We start from the raw sequence: 7948 nt of genomic DNA, 5'->3' as shown, positions 1-7948 counted from the left end.
GCAGTTTATTCAGGCCCTTGATATTTCTTCTTCTCTCTCTCGGATGCCCCTCCCAGCCTTAATAAAGCATCTCAAGCCCCAATGCGAAGCTGCCACGTGGAGCTTTCTCATAGGGTGGTGAAAAATCATGCGCCAAGTCTCCCAAATAAGGAGTTGTTTGTCACAGACCACAGCGGAGCCAGCGCCATCTTGTAATGGCGACCATAGTCTGCAGAAACGGCAGAAGCGGCTCACCACAGTACTATGTGATTTTCCTTTTTTGCGATTTTTCTCAGATCTTGATTATAGTAGAAGACACATTTGAAAAGTCCAAATGAGGGGTTTTTGTACAAGTATATATGCCTTCACTATGCAACATCATATTGACTTCTTAACATAGGAATTCAACACTACTTAAAGACAAAAATCATGAATTTGCTTTCACAAAATAGAACCAATTATGACAATATTTTAAGATAGAAGTGTAAGTTTTATAAATAAGATTTACTTTTAGGATGTCACAGACTTTTGAACATCATTTGCATCCAAAATTTGTATCAATAAAGAGATGCTTGTATTATTTGTTGATGTAATCTAGTTTCTAGCCTTCCAAATATACACTTCATTCTCACACCGATTCTTTCTCTGGTTCAAAAGACATTTATGGCTGTTTCAATTTATGCATAGAAATATTTCCAGGTAGTAGCCTATTATTAACTTATTTACTCATTGATTCAAAAGAGTCATGCTTATGATATTTTAAATGAACATTAAAACACCTACTAATATTTTTTTCTCATAATTCTATTCATTGTAACATTTAATGATAAGTTGTTTAATTAATCATGTAAAACATTGCATATTAATTATGTAAACAATATTTACAATGTATTTTTGAAGAAGTGATAAGATCTACATGAGCTGAGCTTGATAAAATAATGATTCTTTTAAAGCATAGAATGTTTCAGCCTAAACATAAAGTTAAGCCATACTGCCTGCAGAAATTTGTCAAAATACAAGAGTCATGTAAGGTTTAATAGGTAACCCTGATAGGAAGCATATTGGTGTTGTTTTATGTGGTGTTTATTTATGATGGTGAGGTTGAACTAATTGATTTATATTGCAATTAAATTTTAAAATTTTCCTTTTACTACTCAGTACAGTTACTAGTTCAATATTCAAACAAAAAATTCTATTTACTGCATTTTTACAAATCAACTTTCCCTACTAGTACAAATAATCTGATATCACCCATGCTCAATGTGACTAAAAATGTCAGAAACAAAATATATTTGACAAAAAGAACATATAGCATGAGATTATATTATTAGTCAAAAATGAATTATTAGGGGGTTGGGGTTGTGGCTCAGTGGTAGAGCACTTGCATACTGTGTGTAAGGCAATGGATTTTATACTCAACACCACATAAAAATGAATAAATCAAATAAAGGTAATGTGTCTGTTTACAACTAAAAATATTTTTAAGTGAGTTATTAGAAAAACTGCATTTTACAAGTAATTTTATTTGCGTTTGCAAATGTTCCTCACTAGGTTCCCTAAGGCCCCTTTTACATCCTTATACCTTAGGGTATAGATGAAGGGGTTAAGTTTTGGTGTCATTACTGCATAGAAGAGAGCCATGAACTTGGGCTGGTCCCTTGTGATAGAGGAGGAAGGCTGAAGATACATGCTAATGGCTGGACCATAAAATAAGGAAACTACAATGAGATGAGAGGAACATGTACCAAAGGCCTTCTTCCTTCCCTCAGAAGATTTAATCTTAAAAACAGCACGTCCAATACTAGCATAGGAGGCAAGGATTAAACATAGAGGAACAGCTAATATAAAAATACACACCACAGACAGTGCAAGCTCATTAGCCTCCTTTTCACCACAGGTGGTCTTTATCAGAACTGGAATTTCACACAACAAGTGATCCAGTTTATTGACACCACACAATGGCAATTGTAATGTAAGAGTGGCTTCTGAGAAAGCAAAGGTCACTCCAGTCATCCACATAATGGATACTAGCAAGATGCAAGTGCATTGATTCATGATGAGGGTGTAGTGCAGAGGTCTGCAGATGGCCACATAGCGGTCAAAGGACATAATAGCCAAGAGCAGACATTCTGTGCCCCCCCATTATATGGAAGATATAAAGCTGAATTATACACCCAATATAGTTAATGGTCTTTGTAGAGCTTCCCAGATTAAATAGCATCTGAGGAAACAATGCTTGTGGTATAACACATGTCTAGAAAGGAGAGGTTGGTGAGGAGGAAATACATGGGGCTGTGGAGATGAGGATCTAATTTGGAAACCAGAATGATAGCAATGTTTCCCATCAAGGCCAAGGGATATGTTATGAGAAGAATAATGAATAGAGGAAGCTCTAGCCAAGGTAGGTCTGCAAAGCCTAGTAGGATGAACTCTTCATGATGACTTTCATTAACTATTATCATTCTCTTCAAGTTGTCTCACCTTTAATAAGGAAGTGGCAAAAATTAGAAACAGTTATAATTAGTTAAAAAGTATAACTACATATCGGCCATACTATTATAGAGGATAGTGTGCAATAACTCTTGGAGGAAAAAAGGCAAAGGTCTGTAGCAAGGTGACCAAATACCCATTCATGATACTACAAGAAATGGTACTTACAATAAAAATATGACATTTCTAGAGCAAAAATTGGGAAATATAACATATTTAAAAGGAACTTATTGTTTGAAGTCATCTCATTATGAGGCTATTCTATAGCTATATTCTATCAGGAAAAAAAAAAGAAAAGAAAAATTTCAGAAGTGTATAGCCAGAGTTGAAGCAGGTAATGAGGTGAGAAGGAGAATTAGCATCCAAGTAAAGATAACTACTTTTCTGTAGAAATTTCAAGAATATGTTCGCACTTCATTTAATTAAAAATGTAAACATGACAACCACATAAAAATAGCTAAATATTCTGCATCTGAATTACCTCTTTGAATAATAAATGCATACAATAATGATCTCCTTATAGTGAAAATTCAATTGCAAATAGAGGTAACTATGCTGGGGAAACCACCAGTCAGTGGTGTTCAATCTCTGGCTGCCATAAAAATCAGCTAGGGAGGCTGTTTACTGGTTTTTATCTCCAGGTCTCTGCTAGAGCAGCTATAGCATGGAGTCTTGAAATCACATGAATCCTTTTCACAGGCAGGGTTGCAACATTTCAGAAATGTTAGAAAGAGTAGAATATCAAGATAGTTATAGTAGAAGAATTAACAAGAAATTTAAAACTCTGAGAATCATTATTATAGGCCTATCGGAGGATGATGGTATAGTTAGACCATCTCCATGGGGAGTAAGAAGTCTTTGGATTTAATCAATTCTACTAATTACTTGGAATTGAGTAAGAAATCAAGCACTTCCAACATCAGTTTCTTCAGGTATAAATTGAGTGTGTGAAGGTACAATGACATAAGTTTCATCATGCTCAAGAATTTGTGTAGTAATAAAATGTTGGCATGGATGTGGGGGAAAATACACAGTCCTACATAGTTGGGTCTGCAAATTTATGCAACCACTATGGAAAGCAGTATGGAGATTCCTAAGAAAACTTAGAATGGATGAGCATTTTACCCAGTTATACCACTCCTCATTATGTACCCAAAAGACTTAAAATCAGCATACTACAGTGATACAGCCACATCAATGTTTATAGCAGCTCAATCTATAATAGCTAAGCTATGCAACTAAAATTGGTGCTCTTCAACAGATGAGTGGATAAAGAAAATGCAGTATATATTCACTATTTAATATTACTCAGCCCTAAAAATGAATGCCTTTATGACTTTTGCTGGTAAATTGGTGGATCTGAAGAATATTATGCTGAGTGAAATAAGCCAATCCCCACCCCCCACCCCCCAAAAAAACAGCCTAATGTTTTTTTTCTGATATATGGATACTAACACACAAAGGTTGGAGAAGGGGAGAATAGAAATTCAGTGGATTAGACAAAGGGGAATGAAGGAAAGGGAGCGGGGAGGAGAATAAGAAAGACAGTAGGATGAATCATATGTAACTTTCCTATGTTCATATGTAAATACATCATCAGTGAAATCACATAATTACAACCATAAAAATTGGATCCTACTTAGAATAAGTTATTCTCCATGTATGTAAAATATGTGAAAGGCACTGTACTGTTATGTATATCTAAAAAGAACAAATTAAAAACACAATACACACACAAAACAAATGAATTTGTGTGTACCCTCTTCCTTGCATGACTATTATTTTCCCTAGTCCTCTTTTTATGTGAAAAAAAATGCTTTCTTGAAATATGCTCCAATCTTCAATTTTTTTAAAGATGGATTTTTAATTTTGTCCTCCAGAAATTTTTCTATAATTTATTATACCTAAGAGTGATGACAATCACCCTTCCAGTATGCTTGCTGCAATTTTTTAATTTGTATTATTTTGGATTTTGTTCACATTTTCTCTTCAGTAAGTATGGTTTTTGACTGTTAATTGTGCTCTCCCTGTTCTTTTTTTCTGTATATTTGCCTAGAGACAGAACAGTAGGTATGCCTAATCCATGCAAGTCACTCTAAAATATATTTAAGGTCATTTATTATATCCATAAAAGTCTCATCTTTTTCAAATCATTCTCATATTTCATTACTTTTAACTCTTGGATTCTATGACTTTTGGATCTTCTACTTCCAGTGATTTGCCATCCCTATTTCACTATATGGGAATCTATTTATGCTGTATTTTTATTGACATTATCTTCATATATACTCCATATTTTCTTTCTAGTATATCTTGTTTTCACTTCATTTTCATCCTATATTATTTAATTTATACTTGCAAGTACTGTTTAGCTTTATACAGAGTAGAAGATAACCCAGAAAAAATACAGGTTATTTTCATCTGACCCAAACTCCGATTGAAAAATATGGAGAAATCAACCCATGAAATTTTGAACATATATTAAAATTGATTGATGTGAGATGGTCATGTAATTGACTGAAAGCTTCATACCTCATTCTAGTGGTTAATGTCTGTCAAAAATATCTTTGCTTTTGATGCTTTTACGCTCAATTTAAGTTAGAGTCTAGGAGAGACATTAATTGCAAGTCTACACTAGTTTTTTGCAGAGCCACTGAACTAGGTATTTCCAAAAGTTAGAAAAGGCTTTCTGAAATGAAATACACTCTGCCTTTCATATGTGTGTTGTTTATTATGATGTACACACATTCCAACCTCCTCTGAAAACAAGTACCTTTTACTTACTGTTTTCTGATATTCTCCAATGTAAAGGAAAGGTGAGGAAGTATACTTGAATTTTTAAATTTTGAGAGGACAGAGAAACTTTAGTTCATAGATGCATATTTAACTATTAGCTTCAAAGCAGTTAATTTTTCTGTTGCAGGTGTCAAAGGAAAAGAGACTAGGATGGGAAGGCAAAGTAGGAAATATGCAGAGTGCTTTCTGAGCATGCTATTTACATGCTATTCATGAAAACTCTTGGGCATTCTTTTCACATAGATCATTCATTTATCCTGCTCCCAGGTGAGTGATCAGAGAAAAATTGGGGGGACAGAGATCTCTATGGAACTGTTTTTTTGTACAATTAGTTATCTACTGAACTAAGGTTGGGTATCAGACTCTTGGATGTTAGATTTGTTTACAATGAACTTATTCAATTACCCAACAAACTGAATGCCAATTTCAAATGGAATACTATTAAAAATAAATAAATAAAAAGAACAAGGATACAATTAGAGTAGAGATAGTTTGAATAAATGATTCAGGGAAATTTATATAAAAAATAAATTCATTGAATGTCTTACCTCACTAATTCTTACAATAGCTCACCTAGATTTAATTATTTCTAGTAGCAATAGTAAAGTAGCACAAAATGCGTTTGAAAGACAAGAAAAAAGTGATCTTTCCCATGAGAAGTATTCAAAAAAATTTAAATAAAAACTTCACAATATTTGTTTCTCTAACTAAAGCATATAATTATGATTTTCTAAATTTATATTGTCTGAAGAGAGAAAAATCTCTTCACATATGTAGACAGAATATTTTTAAATTACATGTATTATATGAAACTACATTATTTAGAAAAACAAAATCAAATACATTGAATAGAATAGACAAGTGGTAATCTTCTCCTTTGACTACTGTCTCCAATGGTATGAAATTCATCTTCTTTCTCTAAAGATATCCACTAATATTATATGGATGTGTATTTTATGCATTATAGATGCAATGACTATTTCTCAGTCCACATTCCTTTTCCTAGATTCATCTTTTATCCATATATGGATAAAGCTTCAAAACATAAAGTTCTAACAACTTTATCATATATCTAATTGAATTTATTCATGATTTATGAATATGGGCAGCTCCCTTTCTCCAAAGTAGAATGTGAGCTCCCATTGAGCAATGGCAGAACAGAATTGAGCAAGATAGGGAACAAAGAATTAACACTAGAATAAGCTGATTGGTAGATATCACCTTATTTTTCAGGTTTCTTTTCCTTTACTCCTCCTCCTCCTCCTCCTCCTCCTCCTCCTCCTCCTCCTCCTCCTCCTTTTCCTCCTCCTCCTTTTCCTTTCTTATTATTTCTTCTTGTATAAACAGAGGGAACCTCCTTATTACACTGACTTGAGTAGGACATAATCTCCTATTTTAGGAAGAACAGTTCTTTTTTTGATCTATCTACTTTCTTAAAGGTTCTGTTTGACTATGTGGTATTCAGCATAAATGATTCCATTTTTGGCTTGGTTTGGTCTTCTGGGTCCATGTGCAAGAAGTTAGTCCTAAATAATGGTCCCCCATATATTTCACTTAGTACTTTCTACTGTGTGGTTACCCTAAATGTTACATCAAGAAGATTTTTGTACCTGGCTTCTGGTCAGGTTTAACTGATGGGAGTCACCATGTGAGCATTCAAGAGTGAAAGAACAGCTAGTTGGGGGTATATTCTCTTAGTTACTTCTCAGATGAACCTGTGAGACTGGCTTTGTTGCTCAATCAAAGGACACAGATGCTGGAGGTGGCCATGTATATTCAGACATTCTCTCTCTGATTTCCAATACTATCTTTTATTTTTGCTACTTCATGCTTTGGTTTGCAACCAAATCTTTTTTGCAAGCAAAACTGGTTTGCTCCCCACTCTTTCTATTAACAGGGTAGTGCTTATAAAATACACACTTAGAATACCCTTGTAGGTATTTCTCAGTCTGTCCCATACCTGTGTAAATACTTCCTTTGTGAAGCTACTCTCGATGTCATAGTTGGAGTGTGACATCTCTTCTCTTGGAGACATTGCAAGCAGATTGAGATATTTTCCTGCTTCAGGATTCTGTTTTACTTCTGTTTTTTTCCTTGAATTTTATATATTTTTTAAATTGACAGAGAATATTTATCTACCACGTACAATATGCACATTGTACTATGACTAAACTTAGCTAATATATGGTAGCTACTTAACACAGTTGAGGTTTTGTGGAGAATAAAGGCTATATACACTGTCTTAGCATTTTAAAAGATGTATATTTTTAACAAGTCACCAAGTTGAACAACAGATCATTTGGACATAGTCATTCAATGACTGAGATTTAGTATCCTTTTACCAACATCTTCCCACCCATGATCCTCAAATACCTAGCCTCTGGTAATCACCATTATACTCTCTACTTTTACAAAATCAAATGTTTTATTTCACATGTAAGTGGTAACATGTATTTATCTATCTGTGCATAGCTTATTAAAGTTAATACCAAGACCTTCACTTCCATTAACATTCATAAATGACAGGATTTCTTTATTTTTTATAACTGAGTAATTATATATGCAATATTTTTTAAATCCATTAATCCAAAGATGGAATCTTAGGTCGATTCTTATTTTGTCTATATTGTTAAGGATGCTGTAATGAATATCATTATATTGATTTAATTTCCAATGGATATAA

The 7948-nt window shown here is 33.6% G+C and overlaps 1 pseudogene; it reads right to left on the bottom strand.

Annotated features, from left to right (window-relative positions):
* Window positions 1–1500: 1500 nt before the first annotated feature.
* LOC124103401 (olfactory receptor 2B11-like) lies at window positions 1501–2441 on the bottom strand (annotated as a pseudogene).
* Between the last annotated feature and the right edge of the window lie 5507 nt (window positions 2442–7948).

Source organism: Marmota monax, unplaced genomic scaffold (genome assembly GCF_021218885.2).
Source record: "Marmota monax isolate L192 unplaced genomic scaffold, Marmota_monax_Labrador192_F-V1.1 WCK01_AAM20220418_F8-fsc00280, whole genome shotgun sequence".
Classification (NCBI taxonomy): Eukaryota; Metazoa; Chordata; class Mammalia; order Rodentia; family Sciuridae; genus Marmota; species Marmota monax.
Note: the sequence above shows the minus strand (reverse complement) of the source record. Positions and strands in the feature narration are given on the sequence as shown.